The sequence below is a fragment of the Acinonyx jubatus genome, chromosome B2 (assembly GCF_027475565.1).
Source record: "Acinonyx jubatus isolate Ajub_Pintada_27869175 chromosome B2, VMU_Ajub_asm_v1.0, whole genome shotgun sequence".
Taxonomy (NCBI): domain Eukaryota; kingdom Metazoa; phylum Chordata; class Mammalia; order Carnivora; family Felidae; genus Acinonyx; species Acinonyx jubatus.
The window spans coordinates 81,758,788-81,780,914 of NC_069385.1; the positions used below are offsets into that span (position 1 = coordinate 81,758,788).

Below are 22,127 nucleotides of genomic sequence, written 5' to 3' on the forward strand. Positions count from 1 at the left end.
CCTCAGTTTGTTCTCACTTTTTAAGAGTCTCTTATGCTTTGGCTCTCTTCCACTCTAACCTCTTTTTTTTCCCTTCCCCTCCCCCATGGGTTTCTGTTAAGTTTCTCAGGATCCACATAAGAGTGAAACCATATGGTATCTGTCTTTCTCTGTATGGCTTATTTCACTTAGCATAACACTCTCCAGTTCCATCCATGTTGCTACAAAGGGCCATATTTCATTCTTTCTCATTGCCACGTAGTACTCCATTGTGTATATAAACCACAATTTCTTTATCCATTCATCATAGATAACTTTGTTTTACAGGATGTAAAAGTATGTTGACAGTTATATTTACACATGCATATTTATGTAGTACATAAAATATATAATATGTATTATATTAGCTTAGTTAAAAACATTGCATATATTTACACATATATGTAGGTATATGTGTGTAGATATAGACACACACATATTTATTTTTGCTGCTACTCCTCTTTCTCCTTTATTTGCCCTTCTTTTCTCTATCCTTCTCTTCCTCCCGTCTCCCTGCTTTACCTCTTCTGCATCAGTTAAAAACCAAGTAAGGTTAATTTATATAAATTTCCAAAAAGCAAGAGACTTTATCGTGATTTTGAGAAATTAGTCTGAAGTTTTCGATTTCATTCTTAAGAGAGCATTTAGAGCAACACTATGATAAACCATGTATTTATATGTATAAGTGAGATGAAGTTTACTTTTTACATTGGAGAGCTCTAAACCACATATCCTCTTAATCGTGCATGATTACATAAAGAAAAATATACCATCTGTAAACCAATTTCCTCAGGGAAATTACGGACATTTTTAGAGGATTCACAATAAAGTGAAATAAAAGTTTGATAGAGCCAATTCTCTACTTTGTTCGATAGAAATCTTTGTTTAAAGAAAGTGGATTAAAGTGACTTTGCTCAATGTATTTGTCTAATGGATTTTCTCAAATTTGCAAAGCTTGAGAAGATAAAATGAGTAAGAAAGTGAACTGTAGAGATTTCCCTATCTAATCAGAGATTTAAAAGTCATTTTATTCATAAGTGTTCAGGAGTGGAAATTGAAGGGAAGATTTCACAGGATGCCTACTCTGAGACGGTAAGAGAAGCAAAAGTATGCATCATAAACTGAGCCACTAAGGGGTCCAAAGGAAAGAGCATCACTCAGCAAGTGTGAGTCTCAGTTAAAGGCCAGTTCTACTATTAACTAGTTCTGCCATTTAAGAAATGATCTCATTTTCTTCACATATGGGTTATGAATAACACTAACTTCTCTGTCCAGATCTTGGGATTATTATAATTAACCATTATGATTTAATGAAGAGAATAATGGACACACATTTCAGAGAGAATTTGGGTATAGTTCTGCCTTTACCACTTTCTAGCTGTGTGGACCTGGGCATGCTATTTCTCTTGTCTTAACCTGAGTTTCCTCCTATGGAAAATAACACATAGTCTCGAGATTACTTTAGAGATTAAACTATTTGTATAAACAAAATAGATAATCCATAAATTGTGTCTATTGTTAAGATTATTAAAGTATTATTGACATGTAAATTAGAATTATTAAAGCATAGATTTAGAAAGAGCCCCCCACCCCAACTAGAGCAAAGAATGACTTGTGGAATATATGCTACATATGTAAGAATACATGCAGGGGATCCACACTTTCGCACTCTCCCACAACTTCATTTCTATATTTCAAATCCAAATATGTAAAGCAGAGAAGACTGGGGAATGATTAGAATTCATTTTATGACCTGAGAATATTTTAAATGATTATGTATGGATTTTGAAATTATTATTGTTTCATCGCTGTGTCAGAATATAGCAGTCAATATTCTGTATTGATTTTATATACGGTATAAGGAATAAATGCCTTGGAATATCTTTCCTCCAACAAAACATCGTTTACGTTTTGTGACACTTTTTCTAGACCATTATTACCTCACGTATAAGATGAGGAAAACTTATCTATGCTCTCACATTTTGCTTTAAAGTCTAAAAAATACTTTTTAGTAAGAAGGGATCTACTTTTTGTTCAAATTTTGTACAAAAATATGCTTAGGGAAATTATTTAGATGCCAATCAGAGTGATTCTTTGATAGATAACAGATAACATACTAATATCCAGGTATCAAGCAGAAAGAAAATAACATCTGAATCTACATTTTTAAACTGAGAGAGGGGACCCCCTCCCAGTCCACAGTGATTTGCATATCTTCAGCATGGGAACTTTTGCTGTGAAACCTTCATTAAAATACTCTTGAACCTAAGTTCCTTCTAAGGAAGATGAAAGATATCTACTCTCTTACAATCACACTACTTGTTTTCGATGAAAACAAATCACAGACTAAATTCTGCCACTGCCATTTATAAGTCAAATCCTTATTGAAAAATGGGCACAAAAACACTCACATACCTTGTTCCTACCAGCTTGATGAACTCCCAGTTACATGTGTTTTGAGATTAAGCAACCATTTTTTGCAGAAAAAACATTTCTCTCCCAACAATATTTTAGAAGCAGGACTCAGTTAATCTAATATTTGACACAGCCAACCAAAATATTCTAACCCATGACTACATTAGGATTATGCCTTGAATGGCATTCTGAAAGGTGAGGAGTAAAACGTTTCCCTGACTATTATCCTATTTAAGCAGAAGTGGAAAGTCTAAAACAGTTTACCAATGGGTACACGTTGAATACAACTAAGTTCACACTTAATTTACAGGCATACCCATTACGTTTATCATGAAGCTACTAAATTCACCCATGAAAATTCCCTTCTAACATCCATTTGCAGAGCCTCCCTCTGGTGTTGATGAGAGATAATGATCGCTGAAACACTAGTAGTTGCCTTTCAAGTAAATGTTACCAGCCCTTGTACGTAAAAAGTATACCTAACTGCTCCTTGAAGAAATTGAACTAATATGTATATAACATCCTACCTCCTATGATGAAAGGTTTTAAAACATACTTCCAGTGTTATAACACTTAGAAGCGTTTATCACCAACTGAGATCTATACACTCTAGACTCACAGCCATCAGCTGCCTACTACACCTAAGCATTAGCCTTCTTTAGCCCCCTGTAGTCTATTACCAATACCACAGACAGAGTGATCCTGATTTCCCTTTGGTAGAAATTGAGAGCTGCTCAAAGAAAGGAACAGACCTTATCATCCCTGTGCTTAAAACCCTTCAGGGATTTCTCATCTCATAGGCAGTGCAAATGAACATTATCACCAAATCCGCGAGTCCTCTGACCTCTCTGGTCTAATCTCCCAGTTGTTTCCCCACTTACTGTGCTTGAGCCTCAGTGGCCACCTTAATGTTTCCTCAATCATGGCAGACATGCTACCACCTCAAGGCTGATGGACATGAAGTTTCTCTCTGCCAGGAGTTTTCAGTCCCCAGATACATGCATGGCTTGCTCCATCCCCTCCTGTAGAGATGAGTGCTAATCTCACTGTAGTGGTCTCCTGTGGCTGATGTAACCAATCACCAGAAACCTTGTAGTTTAAAACAATAGAAATTCATTCTCTCCCAGTTCTGGGAAATCCAAAATCATGGGGCCAAAATCAAGGTGTAAACAGGGCCATACTCCTTTTAAAGGCTCTGGGGAGAATCCTTTCCTTATATCTTCCAGCGTCTCATGGAAGCTGGGCTTATGGCTGTGTCAAGCAAATCTCTGCCTCCATGGTCACATTGCACCTTCTTCTGTTTATATGAAATCTTCTCTGTCTCTGTCCTACAAAGACATTTCTTATAACATTTAGGACCTATCAGGATAATCTCCCCTGCTCTAGATCCTTAATTTAATCACATTGGGAAAGTCTCTGCCATATAAGATAACATTTACAAGTCGTAGGTTTTCAAACCTGATGTCTTTTAGAGAAGCCATTTGTTAGCCTTCTCAGAGAGACCTCCTCAAACCACTATACTTAAAATCTCCACCCCTTTTTTCCACCCCACTTCCTCTACCCTTCTTTATTTTTTCCAATAGGATTTATTATCTGATGGCACTCAATATATTTACTCATGTATTTCTTATCTGTCTAGCTCCTTCAGCTAAAATGTAAGCACTATGAAGACAGAGTTCTTATCTGTTCTATTCATTGTTATTTCCCTGGCACACTGAACAATGTCTACTACTCTGCAAATCTTTCATGAATATTTTAGAGTGAATGGATAGATGAATGAATAAAGGAAAAGGCTCAAGTTATTTCAGGTGAATGGAAAATGTGCTTAGTGGGTTAAAAGATGACCCCCTTCCATGGGGCACCTGGGTGGCTCAGTCAGCTGAGCATCCAACTCTTGATTTCAGCTCAGGTCATGACCCTAGGGTTGTGGGATTGGGCCCCACATCGGGCTCCATATTGAGTGTGGAGCCGGCTTGGGATTCCTTTCTTTCTCTCTCCCTCTCTCTCTCTCTCTCTCTCACCCTCTCCCTCTCCCCTTCCACCCACTCTCTCTAAAATAAATAAATAAATAAATTAAAAAAAAAAGATGACCCCCTCCCTCAAAAGATTTGCACATGTCTTAATCCCCTGGGCCTGTGAATGTTACCTTAAGTGGAAAAAGAATGAATAATACATTATACTGCAAAGGTGTAATTAAGTTAAAGATCTTAAGAGGAGGAGCTTATCCTGGATAATCTGCGTCTTAAATCAATCACAAATAACCTTATAAGAGAGAGGCAGAGGACGAAAGAGAGAGATGCACAGAGGGGAAGACATACAGAAGAGGAAGCAATGTGACCATGAAGGCAGACATTGGAGTGATGTAGCCATAAGTCAAAATGTGCCAGGAGCCACAAGCAGCTGGAAGTGGCAAGGAATGTATTCCCCTTCAGAGGGAGTATGGCCCTGCCGACACTGATTTATACTTCTGGTCTCCAGAATGAGGACAGAAGAAATTTCTGTTGTTTTAGGACACCAGTTTGTGGAAATTTGTTACAGCAGCCACAGAAAATTAATACAATGTGGGTATTCTAATGGCTTCCTGTAGCTGGTTGTTAAAGGAAGAAAGACTATAAACAGCTATATATACCTTATTTTTACCATAAGGAAAGTAATTCTTAACTTGAAACTACACCTAGAATTATTATCTGGGTTCCTGCCACCCTATGACGAACACAGACTCTAAAGTCAGATTTCCTGTTTTACTTGTGTCTTCACTTCTAAGGACCTTGGGGAGATTATCTGATCTTTTTGCCTCTGTTTTCTCACTGTAAAATAACAGTAAACCAATGCCTACCTCAAAGGTAGGCCTGAGAATTAAGAGTTAAGAATTATAAAGAACTTAGGAAACACACCAATGCCTAGCATACATCAACCATTGTGTCATTTTTTGCTATAATTTTTATTATATAATAAATAAATAGAGCTTATTAGAAGCATCCTTGCTCTGAGATAACATTTTTAACTATAACATTGACAAAGGTCAAAAAGAATGACAACACAGTGTGTTAAAGGGGGGAGGGGTATTCAGATAGGCACCAACACATATTGACAAAAGGATTACAAATGCGGCAACCTAGCTGGGAGGCAATTTGATGCTATCAAAAGTATAAACTTACTTATATTTAGGAAGTAACTTGGGTAGACATAGCAGCACTGTTTTCTATACGAATACTAGAAAATTTCAGCTACATGGGACTGGTTAAATTCAGGAACATCATTCAATTGACTTTTGTGAAGCTGATAAACAAATCAGGCATATTTTATATAGCGACACTACCCAAAGTGATCTACAGATACAGTGCAATCCCTATCAAAACCGCAATGACAATGTTTACAGAAATAGAAAAAAAATCTAAAACTGATATGGAACCAAAAAGGATTCTGAATAACCAAAACAGTCTTGAAGAAAAAGAACAAAGTTAGAAGTCTCACACCACCCATTTTAGAAACATATTATAAAACTATAGGAATTAAAAGTTTGATACTAACATAAAGACAGGCAAATAGACTAATAAAAGAGAATAGAGAGACTAAAAATAAATTCACCCACATATAGTCAAGGTCAACTGATTTTTGACAAGAGTACTGAGAATATACATTGTGGGGGTAGCCTTTTCAACAAATGATGCTGGAAAAACTGGATCCCCCTATGTGAACCTAAACCATCATCTTAAACCATACACAAAGGTCAACTCAAAATGTATTAAAGATTTGAAGACTTGAAACTGCAAGTTTCCTACAAGAAAACATAGTGGAAAATTTCATGACAGTGAAACATGACAGTGTTGGCATGTGGGTTGAACATCTGGAATTTATAAAGATTCATATAACTTAGCAATAAATAACCCAATACTGAAATATGCAAAAGACTTGAATAGACATTTAACCAAAGAAAATCTACAGGTAGCCCATAAGGACACAAAAAGATGCTTAATATCATTAGTGATTAGGGTAAAGAAAATACAACCCATAACGAGACACTACTTCACACGCATTCAGACAGCTATAATAACTAATAATAATAATAATAATAATAACAAGTGGTAACATGGATTTAGGGAAATTGGGAACGCTCATACATTGCTGATAGGAATGTAAAATGGTGTAGCCATTCTGGAAAACAATTTGGTGCTCCTCAAAAAGGTAAACATAGAATTACCACATGACTCAGCAATTCCAATCCTGGATGTATATCCTGGAGACTCGACAGATATTTGTACCTGAATGTTCAATGTCACATTATTTGTAGTAGTCAAAAGTAGAAAACAACTCTTGTGTCCATCCACAAAAGAATGGATAAATGAAATGTGGTATGTATACACAATGAAATATTATTCAGACATAAAAAGGAATGAAGTTCTGATACATGCTGCAATATGGATGAACTTTGACATTGTGCTAAGTGAAATAGGTCAGACAAAAAATGACAAGTGACATTTCAATGAAATAAGTCAGACAAAAAATGACAAACCATACAAACGTATGGTTTATTTAGTTCATAAACACAGAAAATAGATTAGAGGTTACTAGGGGTGAGGGATAGATGGAATGGAGAGTTTTTGCTTAATGGGTACAGAATTTCTGTTTGTATGATAAAAATGTTTGAAAATAGATAATGTGATGGTTGAACAACATTGTACTTATAATTAATGAATTGTACACTTAAAATATTTAAAATGACAATTTTTATGGTATATATATTTACCACAATGAAAACAAAAAAAGAAAAAGAAAAAGAAAAAAGAAAAGAGAATATGCCAGGAGGCAAGACCAAATCAGTGAAAAAAACCCACAAAACAAAACAGGTCCATAGATGACTTAATATACTGGAATTTTAAGGCATGGATTTTAAAACATCTGTAATCTAAAACTAGACAAGATAAGGCATAATCTTATTAAAGCACTGAAAACTATATAAAGGGGTGACGGGGTAGCTTAACAGGTTAAGTGTCAAACTCTTGATTTTGGTTCAGGTCATGATCTCATGGTTAGTAACATCAAGCCCCACCTCAGGTTCTGTGTTGCGTGTGGAGCCTGCTGGGGATTCTCTCTCTTCCTCTCTCTCTCTCTGCCCGTCGCCCACTCACTCTCTATTTCTCAAAATATATAAGTTAATATTTCAAAAAAACTATATAAAAATAATTAAATGAAAACCCTAGAACTAAAAAATACTATACCTGAATTTAAGAATCAGTTGATGGAGAATTAGAAATATTAGAAGATGGAATTAGCAAAACAAAAGATGGGTAAAGGAAAAATGAACAAATCAGGAGACTGTAGATGCTGGAGAGGATGTGGAGAAACGGGAACCCTCTTGCCCTGTTGGTGGGAATGCAAACTGGTGCAGCCGCTCTGGAAAACAGTGTGGAGGTTCCTCAGAAAATTAAAAATAGACCTACCCTATGACCCAGCAATAGCACTGCTAGGAATTTATCCAAGGGATACAGGAGTACTGATGCATAGGGGCACTTGTACCCCAATGTTTATAGCAGCACTCTCAACAATAGCCAAATTATGGAAAGAGCCTAAATGTCCATCAACTGATGAATGGATAAAGAAATTGTGGTTTATATACACAATGGAATACTACGTGGCAATGAGAAAAAATGAAATATGGCCTTTTGTAGCAACGTGGATGGAACTGGAGAGTGTGATGCTAAGTGAAATAAGCCATCCAGAGAAAGACAGATACCATATGTTTTCACTCTTATGTGGATCCTGAGAAACTTAACAGGAACCCATGGGGGAGGGGGAGGAAAAAAGAAAAAAAAAAAAAAAGAGGTTAGAGTGGGAGAGAGCCAAAGCATAAGAGACTGTTAAAAACTGAGAGCAGACTGGGGGTTGATGGGGGGTGGGAGGGAGGAGAGGGTGGGTGATGGGTATTGAGGAGGGCACCTTTTGGGATGAGCACTGGGTGTTGTATGGAAACCAATTTGACAATAAATTTCATATGTTAAAAAAAAAAAAAAAAAAAGATGGGTAAAGGAGCTCACGGATACAGAGAACAGATTGGTGGTTGCCAGAGGCTGAGAGGCGAGATGGGGGAGTGGTGCAAAATGGGTGAAAGTGGTCAAAAGGTAGAACTTCCAGTTCTAAAATAAGTTCTAAGGATGACTATAGTTAATAAATACTGTATTGTACATTTAAAAGGTGTTATGTGAATAAATCTTAAAAGTTCTCATCACAAGAAAAAAATTGCAACTATGTATGGTGATAGATGTTAAATAGACTTATAGTGGTGATCATTTCATAATATACACAAATACTGAATCATTATGTTGCACACCTGAGACTAATATAATGTTATATGCCAATTATATTTCAATTTTTTTAAAAAGATAGGTAACAAAAAAGATCCATATGGAAGCACAAAGGAAAAAAATACAGAGTAAACTGTAAGAATGAATGGGACATATGAAAATTCTAACATAGGTGTTATTGGAGAGCTAGGAAAAAGGAGAAAGAGAATAGAAACTTCAGAAGTTATATTAGCTTAAAACATTCCAAAACTAATCTAAAGCATCAAAACCACAGATTTAAGATGTTCTAAAAAATTTATGCAACATAAATACATAGAAAATCAGACCAGTAAAATCTGATGAAAACCAAAGAAAAAAAGAATACCTTAAAATCTTTTAAAGAAATCTCCTCGAAAGAAACAAACAAAATACTGACCACTGTCTTCTTAACAGAAATGATGGAAGCTAGACCCATAAAGTTCAAAGAGAAAATAACTGCCAACCTAGAATTCTGAGACTCTTGAAAATATTCTTTTCAAATATAGTTAAAATTAATGTAATCCATTAAAATCAAGAACTATGAGTGAAAAAATGTAGGCAACTATCACAGTTTTAGTAAAACAGAAATTGAGAGAATATTTCACTGGGAGAATCACACTAAAAATAATAATAAAGGCAGAAATTCTCCAACAGAAGAAAATCCATTCCAGTTGAAATCATGGTGATGCAGAAAGTTACGAAGAGTACCGTAAAGGTTAAGTATATGCCTAAATCTAATTTTGTGCTGATTATGTAAAGCAATAATAAGAATGTTTTCTGAAAATTAAGATGCATAAAGAATAAATTTTAGGATAATTAAAGATGAATGTAGTCAAAGAGTTCTCACTTACCTGCATTTTTTGAGAATTAGTAGGATGCCAACTTAAAAAGAACTGTAATAAGTCAAGGATGTTGTATGTCATAAGCTCTAGATAGCAGTAAAATAAGCAATAAGAGAGGGATGCCTGGGTGGCTCGGTTAAGTGTCTGACTTCAGTTCAGGTCATGATGTCAGGGTTCATGAGTTCAAGCTCCACGTCGAGACAGCTGGGAGCCTGGAGACTGCTTTGGATTCTGTGTCTCCCTGTCTCTCTGCCCCTCCCCTGCTCATGCTCTGTCTCTCTCTCTCAAAAATAAACAAACATTTTTAAAAATGTAAAAAGAAATGAGATACAACTAACAAACTATAATGTGGGAGGAAGAAATATAGTAATGGTTTTAAAAATCTTAACTAAACTGAGAGAATATCAGTAAGAGGAGAAAAAGCAACATGGGACAAGAAAAAATAAATTATAAGATTATTTATTATATCTTTAAAATTTAAAGATTAAATAAGTCTTAAATAGAAAGGAAAATATTATAATGAATAGATTGTTTAAAATCCAACTATATGTTGCTTACATTAAGCATTTTAAACATAAGGAGAAAAGGGCTAAAAAATAAACAAATGAAAAAAAAAATACACCATGCAGATACTATTAAAAAAAAAAAAAGCCGGTGTGACTCTACTAGTATCAGACAAAGTCAACTTTAAGGCAAAAATTTGATCCATTTTCTAGTTGGGTTGTTTGTTTTTCTTTCTGTTGCCTTTGAAAGTTCATTGTACATTCTTAATACAAGTCTTTTTTCAGATATGTGACTTGCAAGCATTTTCTCCCAATCTGCAGCTTGCATTTACATTCTGTTTTTCATAGACACACGCCCAAAGTCCAATTTATTATTGTTATTTTTTAAATATACAGCTAGCTTTGCTATTAACATGTCTGAGAACTTTTGGCCTGACATCAGGCCACAAAGACTTTTTTCCTATATTTTCCTTAAAATTTTATAGTTTTATGATTTCATAAAACTAGATCTATGAGCCACTTTGAGTTAGGATAGAGGATTTTTAGTAGGAATGTAGTTTGACACTCAGTAGCTTAATCCCATGTATATGGAAGTTAGCCATTCACAATTGGTTTTAAAATAATATAGTCTTGTTGCACAAGAAAAATACTCTTCATTTCTTTTTTTTTTTTAATGTTTATTTATTTTTGAGAGAGAGAGAGAGAGACAGAGCACGAGCAGAGGAGGGGCAGAGAGAGAGGGAGACACAGAATCTGAAGCAGGATCCGGGCTCTGAGCTGTCAGCACAGAGCCCGATGTGGGGTTCGAACTCATGAGCTGTGAGATCATGACCTGAGCTGAAATTGGACGCTTAACCGACTGAACCACCCAGGCACCCCATTCTTCATTTCAGTGAAGAGTATCATTGGAGAAGACTGTCTCTTCTCTTGGTTTTAGAATTATCAGTCAACAAAGCATGTTCTTTCCCTTAAGATTTGGGACATTCCAATCTAGAGCCTTGTTGATAAACACTCACTTCTTCAGCCCATGCTAAATGAGTGTCTCCACTACCTTCCTTAGTGTCTCTGTATTACCAGAGAACATGCCCATGTCTTCAATTAGACTAAGCAATCCTTTCAGATGGGAACCATGACTTGTTACCATTGTAAAACCATTGTGTTACATTTCCACACAATATACTACACATACTTGGTACTCAACAAAATGCATTAAAAAAATATTTGATATCCATACCTCTTCCGCTATTCTTCCCTTCCTGGCCCACTACGCTTCCTTTCTCTTGGTATCTTTAGTTAAAAAGTGGGGGGAGGGTGCTGCTCTTGGTATAGAGCAAAAATATTCTAAGGAAATTTTTACTTCACATTTAAATACATAGTTCATTGTAGAACACGTGCACATTAAACGAAAATATTGTTGGGGAAATATAATTAAAAACCAAATCTCCCAACCTGGAAATCCTGTTCAGGAAGGTAGTGGAGAATGATAACCAGTTTTATTATTGAATAAGAAGTAAACCCAGATGTGATGCACATCACAGACTGCACGGACAAAAAGAAGTCTCATCCTCTTACACAGCTGAAAAAAATAAACCCGGTTTTCATGATAAATGATAACTAACTAGTCCTCCAGTAAGAAGACTTGATAACTCAATTTGTCACAAATAATTTTTACTTTACCTGTTAATTAGAGTGACTCAAGTTGAAAAAACAGACTCTTTATCTCCATGACATAAAGTAATTTTGTGTCTTGGAACATGCACCCACCACTGTAGACTCCTACCCTCCCAGAGAAACTGGAAGATAGGGATGCCCTCTTTTGAGGTTTACATTCAGAGATGGCTCCACATTCTTGAGAAAAGCATTTTTTGGGTCATAAAGCTAACAAAAGGACTTTTTAGTCTTAAAAACTTTACATACACCTCAAAGAGAAGAGAAAGTACTTACAAGTTTTCTAAGGTAAATATTCTATGAAAAAGGAGGGGAGGGAAATTTCTTCCCTCCATTTTCAACAGGGATAAATAAGCCTTTTTTTTTCTAATTTATATTGTCCTTACAATATATAAAGTATATCTTAAATGTAGTTAATCTGTCAAATTACAAACTAAAATAATTTAGTAATGAGTTTGATGTCCTTTATTCAAGGCAAAACAATCCATGAATTGGAGGAGTACAGTGCCTCATAAAAAGGGAAGCATTCTTCCGTAGGTATTTTGGGCAAGAGTGAGTTTTATAGAACATTAGAAAGGGCAACTCAGAAACAGGGCATGGATTTATGCTATTGAAGTGACTCTGGAAAGTACCTAAGGGTGGAGGCTGGTTTCAAGGGAACCAACAAAAAACAGAGGGTTGGAACTTCCAGTCCACCCCCTGACTTCCCTGGAGGGGAGAAGGGCTAGAGGTTGAACCAATCACCAATGATCAATGATTTAATCAATCATGCCTATGTAATAAAGTCTTCATAAAAACTTAAAGGATGAGGTTCAGAGAGCTGGGGAAACAGAATGCTTCCATGTGCCACCAATCTGTGCTTCAAACTTAAGGACAGAAAGTCCTTTGCTCAGGACCCTGCTTTATGTATCTCATCATCTGGCTATTGATTCATGTCCTTTATTATTCTTTGTGATAAGCAGGTAATCTAGTGAATAAATGAGTCTCCCAAGTTCTGTGAGTTTCTCTAGCAAATTTATCAATCCCAAGAAGGAGGTCATGTGAACCTCCAATTTATAGCCAGTCTGTCATAAGTACAGGTAACAACCTGGGATTGGGTTGGCATTTGAATTGAAAAGTAGGCTTGTAGGGTGAACTCTTAGCCTGTGAAATTTGATGCTATCTCTGGGAAGATACTGTGGAAACTGAGCTGAATGGTAGGACACCCAGCTGATGTCTGAGAATTGCTTGGTTGTATGGGGAAACCCCAATCCCTCCAAACCCATGTTGGAATTAGGTGAGTGATCTTCACCTAATTCTTCCATTTTTATTTTAATGCCCACACAAGTTAGGAAATCACTATTTTAGGGATTGTGCTTGGAGCCCAGCACAGATGAGAAGTAAGAGAAGCAAGTGGAGACTAGATAATGAAAAGCTTTGTTGGTAAAGAGGTCGAATTTTATGCTGATAGTTTCCGACCAAGACTTGTCATTAATTTCCAGCTAAACTGGGCATTATAAGCCCCAATATGTGGAAGACAGAATGAAAACAAGAAGAGGTAAGAGTTGGGATTAAGAAGTATTATTAATTTGGGGCGCCTGAGTGGCTCAGTTGGTTAAGGGTCCGACTTTGGCTCAGGTCATGATCTCGTGATTTGTGGTTTGTGGTTTCTGGTTTGTGGATTCGAGCCCTATGTCAGGCTCTGTGCTGACAGCTTGCTCAGATCCTAGAACCTCCTCCGGATTCTGTCTCTCTTGCTCTCTGCCCCTCCCCCACTCACACTCTGTCTCTCCCAAAAATAAACATTAAAAAATTTTTTTTAATTTAAGAAGTAGTATTAACTTATGCTCTCCTCCTCCCTCACCAGCCAGAAGCAAGCTGTTCCTGCTACTTTAAGTGTTTTCTGCCCTGTCAAGAATGTGGCAAAATTTATTAGGAAAGACTTCCCCAAGTAAAGCATTTGCTTCCAACTGTGAATTTGCTGTTCTTTGAGTCACACAGAAACCTCTGCTGGTGTACACGGCTGCTGTTTCAAGAAAGAAAAGAAAAGTCTAAGATTTAGAAATAATAGGGGAAGAACTCCTTTCTTCTCTCAATCTGTGGAACAAATTATGGAAGCAGGGAAATGTGTTGTATAAATGGGATGTTCAAGAGAGTCAAACTCACCTCCTACATTTCACATATCGATTATGACAGAGTGTAAAGAAACTATTACATATAAGCTCAATATATATTAATAATGTTCAAAAAGTCCTTGAGGAAGACCATGATATTCCAATACCTATTGAGAATATTTAAGATTATCTAAAATATGTCATGACGTAAAATGACATTAGAACGTGCTAAAACACTAACTGTTACACAGGCCTGCATGTATCATGGTTTCTCAACATCAGTATTATTGATATTTTGGGCTGAAGAATTCCTTGTTGTGGGGACCATCCTGTGTGTCATAAGATGTTTATCAGCTTTCCTGTCCTACATTGCCAAATGTTCCTTGGTGGGGAGAGGGACAAAATCATCCCTAGTTGATAACCAATGGCTTATTCGTAACTTGTGAAGATATTGCCTGCACTTTCAGAAATTAAACCCCCACCGAAAGAGTGTCCAAGTCTAACCCATATCCAATTTAGAAAACTGAGGTTCACTAAATCTCACCAAATCCAATCATATTAATGCACAGATAAATATTTCTGACCATAAGCAGCCTAGAGTAAAGATCAGGGGGTTAAGGCTTGAAGACAGACTTTCATAAAAAGATTAATAACATTCACACTACTGATTTTTTTCCAAAGTATTAAATTGTATCTTAGTATCCTTAAGAGTTAACCCTTTGCAAAATCCATCAGTGATGTATTCCTTTCTAGGCCCAATGACCTGGCTCACAGTAAAACCCTGTGACCCTCAGATAGGATAGGGGAATATAAGGCAACAGCATCCTTCATATATAATTTCTGTTCATTCCACAGACTCACACAAAACTTATGTGGCCAGGATCTCTGAACTCCAAATGTTGCTGATTCACAGTGTCTCCTCTGACTATGACCCTGACTTATCTTTGAGAAATTTGAAATTCATTTTCTCTAGAATGAACATCCTTGGATCTAAAGGTAAATTTGGTTCCATAAAAAAAATTCAGGGAACTGACTAACCTCTAACCACTCTGAGTTTGACTTCTATAGATCTCATTTCAATTTTTTTGCCTCTAAAGAGCCTTAAATCTAACATACTTATTTAAATTTGACAGTAAATACTGGCACCTTCCCCAGTGTTCATAACTCCATTTCTAAATGTATTTTAGGTGACATATTGCTTGGGTGAAATTTATATATTCTATATTTATGGAAACAACCTCACTCTCCAACAATAAGGAGATGGTTAAATAAATTACTTTACATCCATATACAGCCATTTAAAAATTGTAGTAAGAAGAATAATTAATGGTATATGCATGATATAAAGTGGAAGTTACAAAAGCAAACTAGAAAACTATATACATTTGGTTTTGATGTTATAATTATATACACGTATGACTGAAAAACATTTTTACCTATCAAAGTGACAAATATTCCAATTCACATATTTATTTTACATTTTCCTCTGCTATCCTCAAGGCCTTCATGCCAGAAATGAAGAAGGAAGCTGCATGTTCAGAACAAGACAGATGTGCTGTCCCTTACCCACCTCCTTCAGCCTCCTCGTTCATGGTGAACCTCTACACTCTTCATTCTGGTCTTTAGACCCAAGAAATGCTGGACATCTTTTACTTTCAGCAGATTCTAATCTCTCTCTGGCTCTGTCTATCTTCTTTTAGGACTAATTCCCTGAAACGCCTTCATAATTCATTTGAAGACTTAGCTCACTCATTAGTAAAAGCTCCTTTATTCTCAGTCACTTCTGCAGACATTAGCTTTCACTTTTCTGCTCTAACAGGAATCTGGCTCTCTCTCCTGTGACATCATTCCCTGAAATCCACTCAAATGAAGATTGAGTTGATCTTTCTATCCCTTATTCTTCCCACTTTTGAGCTGGGCTAAGGGTCCTTTTTATTCCACATTGTCACACACAAACTGCTCTGCCCTCCTTCCCCCTAAAGACTTGTTTCCTGGGGTGCCTGGGTGGTTCAGTTGGTTAAGTGTCCGACTCTTGATCTCAGCTCAGGTCTTGATGTTAGGGTCATGAGTTCAAGCCTCACACTGGGTTCTATGTCCAGTGTGGAGCCTACTTAAAAAAAGAAAAAAGAAGAAGACGACTTGCTGTTTCCTTAAAGCACCCGCCTTCCAAGTATACCACCCACTCACTACCCTACTGGGTAGCAGTTATTTACAGTCCTCCCAGTCATAACACTCATCAGTTCCTTGATTTGATGCTTGTGTCAATCATTTTGATATTCTTTGCATAAATCCTTTCCCTTCTATCAGTACTTAGCCTCAACTACAACTTTAGTCAAATCCAACTCTCTTCACATACAATTAGAATATTGAATCAAGGGGCGCCTGGGTGGCACAGTCGGTTAAGCGTCCGACTTCAGCCAGGTCACGATCTCGCGGTCTGTGGGTTCGAGCCCCGCGTCAGGCTCTGGGCTGATGGCTCAGAGCCTGGAGCCTGTTTCCGATTCTGTGTCTCTCTCTCTCTCTGCCCCTCCCCCGTTCATGCTCTGTCTCTCTCTGTCCCAAAAATAAATAAACGTTGAAAAAAAATTAAAAAAAAAAAGAATATTGAATCAAGATGTGAATCCACCATATCAGAAGAAACAAATATATTTTCAGTAGACACTTAAAGTGTTGTGTCAAGGGGTTGGGAGAAGCCAAGATGGCAGAAGAGCATGGAAGTTTTTTGTGTGTCTCCCATCCATGAAATACAGCCAGACTAACATTAAACCATCCTACACACCTAGAAAACTGATTGGAGGATTAACACAACAATCTGTACAACCTAAACCACAGAATTCAGCAGGTATGCAGTGCAGAGAGATGAACTTGGGGAGTGAGAAGGCACAGGAAGGGAGGTGCTTTAGCGAGTGGAGAGAGGACGGAGACTAGGGGGATAGGGAAAATATGGGAAAAGCACCCCTCCCCAAAAGCACCTGGAGAGAAAGTGGGAAGTTAGAAACAGCTGCAGGGACTAAACTAAAAAGGTAGAAAGAAGAAAGGAGAAAGGAGAGGGTTTAAATACCATTAAGACTGTAAACAAGGGGAGCACAAAGTCTGCAACTCAGCAGCTCTATACCTGGTGGTGCTCTGGTGGGAAGGGCAAATCCCCAGGAGCAGAGTGGGGTCCAGGAGGTTCTTGGGCCACACGGGGAAAAGTAGTTCCACTGCTGGAAGGACATTTGGTAGAGACTGTTGAAGCCACATGGTGCCAGAAGACCACAAAAAACGGCCACATTCGCTGGTGCTGGAACAAAGTTCTTAAGGGTGAAGCCTCGTGCCAGATGTGTGTTGTGATTTTCCATAATCCCTGAAATGCTGCTGCTACACTATCTCACGAGCTTTTTCTGGAGCGGGCTGGCACCTGGCCGCAGTCTCGGAGCTCCAGCAGCAGCAGGGTCCAGCAAGTGTTCCTGGGTGCACCCAACATTTGGCCATTTCTCAGTGAGACCCTCCCACAGAAGGGCGGAATGGGTCAAAGCCTCAGTCCTTCAGAAGTAAGGAGCTGAGCCGGGGGAGGGGGGTGCAGAGCACTGGGTGGCTCAGTCGGTTAGGCATCCGCCTTCGGCTCAGGTCATGATCTCACAGTTTGTGAGTTCAAACCCCTTGTTGGGCTCTGTGCTGACAGCTCAGAGCCTGGAGCCTGCTTCAGATTCTGTGTCTCCTTCTCTCTCTGCCCTGCCCATGCACACACTCTGTCTCTCTACCCAAAATAAATAAACATTAAAAAAAATTAAAAAAAAAAAAGAAGTAAGGGGCTGAGGAAAACAGCCACATCTGAGATAAAACTCGGGAAAGAGATACTGCCTAGGGTTTGGTCACGGAGAGTGAAAAAGTGGGGAGTGGACGAAAGCTGAAGACAGAGGACGGGTGTGCGATTGCTGATCCAGGAGAACAGACTGGGTAGCTGGGTGGCGCCATTTTCACCTCTCCCACGCATGCGCATACACATCTACAGGCACCACAACACTACACCCCAGTAGGCTAGCAGAGCCATCTAGTGGAGAGCGGAGCTATTACACTGAGCCCCCCAACTGGGCCAACCTCACACTTAAACAACACAAGTCTCATAGCCTAGTTTATGGACTATAAAGTGCTTCATAGTCTAACTTCTACAGGAAAATGAAGCAATTTCAGTCCTATTTCAATCTTTTAGCAGGTCCATCTATTCAATTTTTTTTCATTTTCACTTCTTTTCTTTTTCTTGAATAAAGACAAAAACTTCATTTTTATTTTCAATTTTTATTTAAAATATTTTTCTTTAATTTTTTACTATATTTCTTAATTTGTGTTAATTTTTTCAAGTTCTATTTTACTTCCATTATTTTATTTTAGTCTACTTCAGTGTATTCACTTTTTCAAATTTTCAAATGATATGCTTTTACTTTTTCTTTTTTCTCTTTTTCGTTTCATTTCTTTTTCTTGAATGCAGAAAGAGAAAAAAATCACTTTTACTTCCAACATCTATTAAAAATATTTTTATTTAATTTGTTTACTATACTTTTTGCTTTTATGTAAAACTTTTCAAATTCTATTTTAGTCTGTTACAGTGTTTTCACTTTTATAATTTTCAAACCATTTCCTTTTTTTCTCTTTTTTCTCTTTTGCATTTCTTTTTCTTGAATAGAGAAAAAGAAAAAATTCATTTTTATTTTTAATTTTTATTAAAAATATTTTTCTTTATTTTTTCATTCTATTCTTTACATTTGTCTAAATTTTTTCAAATGCTATTTTACTCCCACCATCTCATTTTAGTCTACATTAGTGTATTCATTATTTCAAATTCTCAAATGATTTCTTCCCACCCCCTTATTTTCCCTAATCTATCAAACCACTTTCAACACCCAAACCAAAATACACCTATGATCTAGCATCATTTATTCGATTGGGGGGGGGGGTAATTTTTTAATTTTAATTTTTTTTTAATTTTAGTTTTTTTAATTTCAATTTTTCTACCTCATTAATTCCTTTTCTCCCTTCAAAATGACAAAACGAAGGAATTCACCCCAAAAGAAAGAGCACAAAGAAACAACAGCCAGGGATTTAACCAACACAGATACAAGCAAGATGTCTGAACCAGAATTTAGAATCACAATAATAAGAATACTAGCTGGAGTTTAAAATAGATTGGAATCCCTTTCTGCAGAGATAAAAGAAGTAAAAAATAACGAGAATGAAATTAAAAATACTATCACTGACCTGCAATCGTGGATAGAAGCCACAGCGGCAAGAATGGATGAGGCAGAACAGAGAATTAGCGATACAGAGGACAAACTTACAGAGAATAATTAAGCAGAAAAAAAGAGGGAGATTAAGGCAAAAGAACACGATTTAAGAATTAGAAAAATCAGTGACTCATTAAAAAGGAACAATATCAGAATCATAGGGGTCCCAGAGGAGGAAGAGAGCGAAATTGGGGTAGAAGGGTTATGTGAACAAATCATAGCAGATAACTTTCCTAACCTGGGGAAAGACACAGACATCAATACCCAGGAAGCATAGAGGACCCCCATTAACAACAAAAAATGACGATCAACAAGGCATATCACAGTCGAATTCACAAAATACTCAGGCAAGGAGAGAATCATGAAAGCAGCAATGGGAAAAAAGTTGCTACCCTACAAGGGAAGATAGATCAGGTTTGCAGCAGACCTATCCACAGAAATTTGGCAGGCCAGAAAGGAGTGCCTGGATATATTCAATGTGCTGAATCAGAAAAATATGCAGCCAAGAATTCTTTATCTAGCAAGGCTGTCATTCAAAAAGAAGGAGAGATTAAAAGTTTCCCAGACAAACAAAAAATTAAAGGAGTTTGTGACTACTAAACCAGCCCTGCAAGAAATCTTAAGGGGGACTCTCTGAGGGGAGAAAAGAAAAAATAAAAAAAAATAATAATAAATAAATAAACAAATAAATACCAAAAGCAACAAATATTAGAAAGGACCAGAGAACACCACCAGAAACTCCAGCTCTACAAGCATCATAATGGCAATAAATTCATATCTTTCAGTACTCAGTCTAAATGTCACTGCACTCAATGCTCCAATCAAAAGACATAGGGTAACAGAATGGATAAGAAAACAAGATCCATCTATATGCTGTTTACAAGAGACCCACTTTAGACCTAAAGACACCTACAGATTGAAAATAAGGGGATGGAGAACCATCTATCATGCTAATGGTCAACAAAAGAAAGCCGGAGTAGCCATACTTATATCAGACAATCTAGACTTTAAAATAAAGACTGTATCGAGAGATGTAGAAGGGCATTATATCATATTCAAGGTGTCTATCCCCCAAGATAACCTAACAATTTTAAACATTTATGCACCAAATGTGGGAGAACCCAAATATATAAAACAATTAATCACAAACATAAAGAAACTCATTGATAGTAATACCATAATAGTAGGAGACTTCAACACCCCACTCACAGCAATGGACAGATCACCTAGTCAAAAAATCAACAAGGAAACAATGGCTTTGAATGACACACTGGACCAGATGGGCTTAACTTATATATTCAGAATATTTCATCTTAAAGCAGCAGAATATACATTCTTCACCAGTGCACATGGAACGTTCTCCAGAATAGACCACATACTGGGACACAAATCAGCCCTAAGTAAGTACAAAAAGATCGAGATCATACCGTGCATATTTTCAGACCACAACACTACGAAACTTGAAATCAACCACAGGAAAAAATGTGGAAAGGTAACAAATACTTGTAGACTGAAGAACATCCTACTAAAGAATGGATGGGCTAACCAAGCAGTTAAAGAGGAAATTAAAAAGTATACGGAAGTCAATGAAAATGATAGCACCACAACCCAAAACCTCGGGACAGAGCAAAGGTGGTCATAAGAGGAAATTATATAGCATTCCAGGCCTTCCTAAAGAAGGAAGAAAGATCTCAGATGCACAACCTAACCTTATGCCTTAAGGAGCTGGAAAAAGAACAGCAAATAAAACCCCAAACCAGCAGAATACAAGAAAAAATAAAGATTAGAGTAGTAATTAGTGCTATCAAAACCAAAAAAAACCAGTAGAACAGATCAATGAAACCAGAAGCTGGTTCTTTGAAAGAATTAACAAAATTGATAAACCACCAGCCAGTTTGATCAAGAAGAAAAAGGAAAGGACCCAAATAAAATCAAGAATGAAAGAGGAGAGATCACAAAAAACACAGCAGAAATAAAAACAACAATAAGAGAATATTATCAGCAATTATATGCAAATAAAATGGGAAATATGGAAGAAATGGACAAATTCCTAGAAACATATACACTACCAAAACTGAAACAGGAAGAAATAGAAAATTTGAACAGACCCATAACCAGTAAGGAAATCAAATTAGTAATCAAAAATCTGCCAAAAAAACAAGAGTCCAGGGCCAGATGGCTTTCAGGGGAATTCTACCAAACATTTAAGGAAGAGCTAACACCTATTCTCTTGAAGTTGTTCCAGAAAATATAAATGGAAGGAAAACTTCCTAACTCTTTCTATGAAGTCAGCATTACCTTGATTCCAAAACCAGACAGGGACCCCACTAAAAAGGAGAACTATAGACCAATTTCCCTGATGAACATGGGTGCAAAAATCCTCAAGAAGATATTAGCCAACCGGATCCAACAATACATTAAAAACATTATTCACCATGACCAAGTAGGATATAGATACAGAGAAAGCATTTGAGAAAATACAGCATCCTTCCTTGATAAAAACCTTCAAGAAAGTAGGGATAGAACACGCATACCTCACAATCATAAAAGCCATATATCAATGACCCAATGCTAATATTATCCTCAATGGGGAAAAACTGACAGCTTTCCCCCTAAGTTCAGGAACAAGGCAGGGATGTCCACTCTCACCACTGTTATTCAACATGTGTTGGAAATCTTAGCCTCTGCAATCAGACAACACAAAGAAATAAAAGGCATCCAAATCGTCCAGGAGGAAGTCAAACTTTCACTCTTCACAGATGACATGATACTCTAAATGGAAAACCCAAAAGATTCCACCAGAAAACTACTACAATTGATTCATGAATTCAGCAAAGTTGCAGGATATAAAATCAATGCACAGAAATCAGTTGCATTTCTATACACCATCAGTGAAGCAACAGAAAGAGAAATGAAGGAATCGATCCCATTTACCATAGCACAAAAACCCATAAAATATCTAGGAATAAATCTAACCAAAGAAGTGAAAAATCTATACACTGAAAAC

At 37.0% G+C, this 22,127-nt stretch overlaps 1 long non-coding RNA gene across 2 annotated transcripts in view; it reads left to right on the forward strand.

The window, feature by feature from the left end:
* LOC128315595 (uncharacterized) overlaps positions 1 to 16,053 on the forward strand; it is a 28,947-nt gene extending 12,894 nt beyond the window's left edge. Inside the window, exons 1-3 of one of the 2 annotated variants that reach the window (XR_008298518.1) lie at positions 9,269 to 9,468; positions 14,715 to 14,855; positions 15,360 to 16,053. This is a non-coding gene — a long non-coding RNA (uncharacterized LOC128315595). Of the gene's footprint in view, positions 1 to 9,268; positions 9,469 to 14,714; positions 14,856 to 15,359 lie in introns of those variants that run through there. The other variant, XR_008298519.1, reaches the window with a different exon arrangement.
* The last annotated feature ends 6,074 nt before the right edge of the window (positions 16,054 to 22,127 follow it).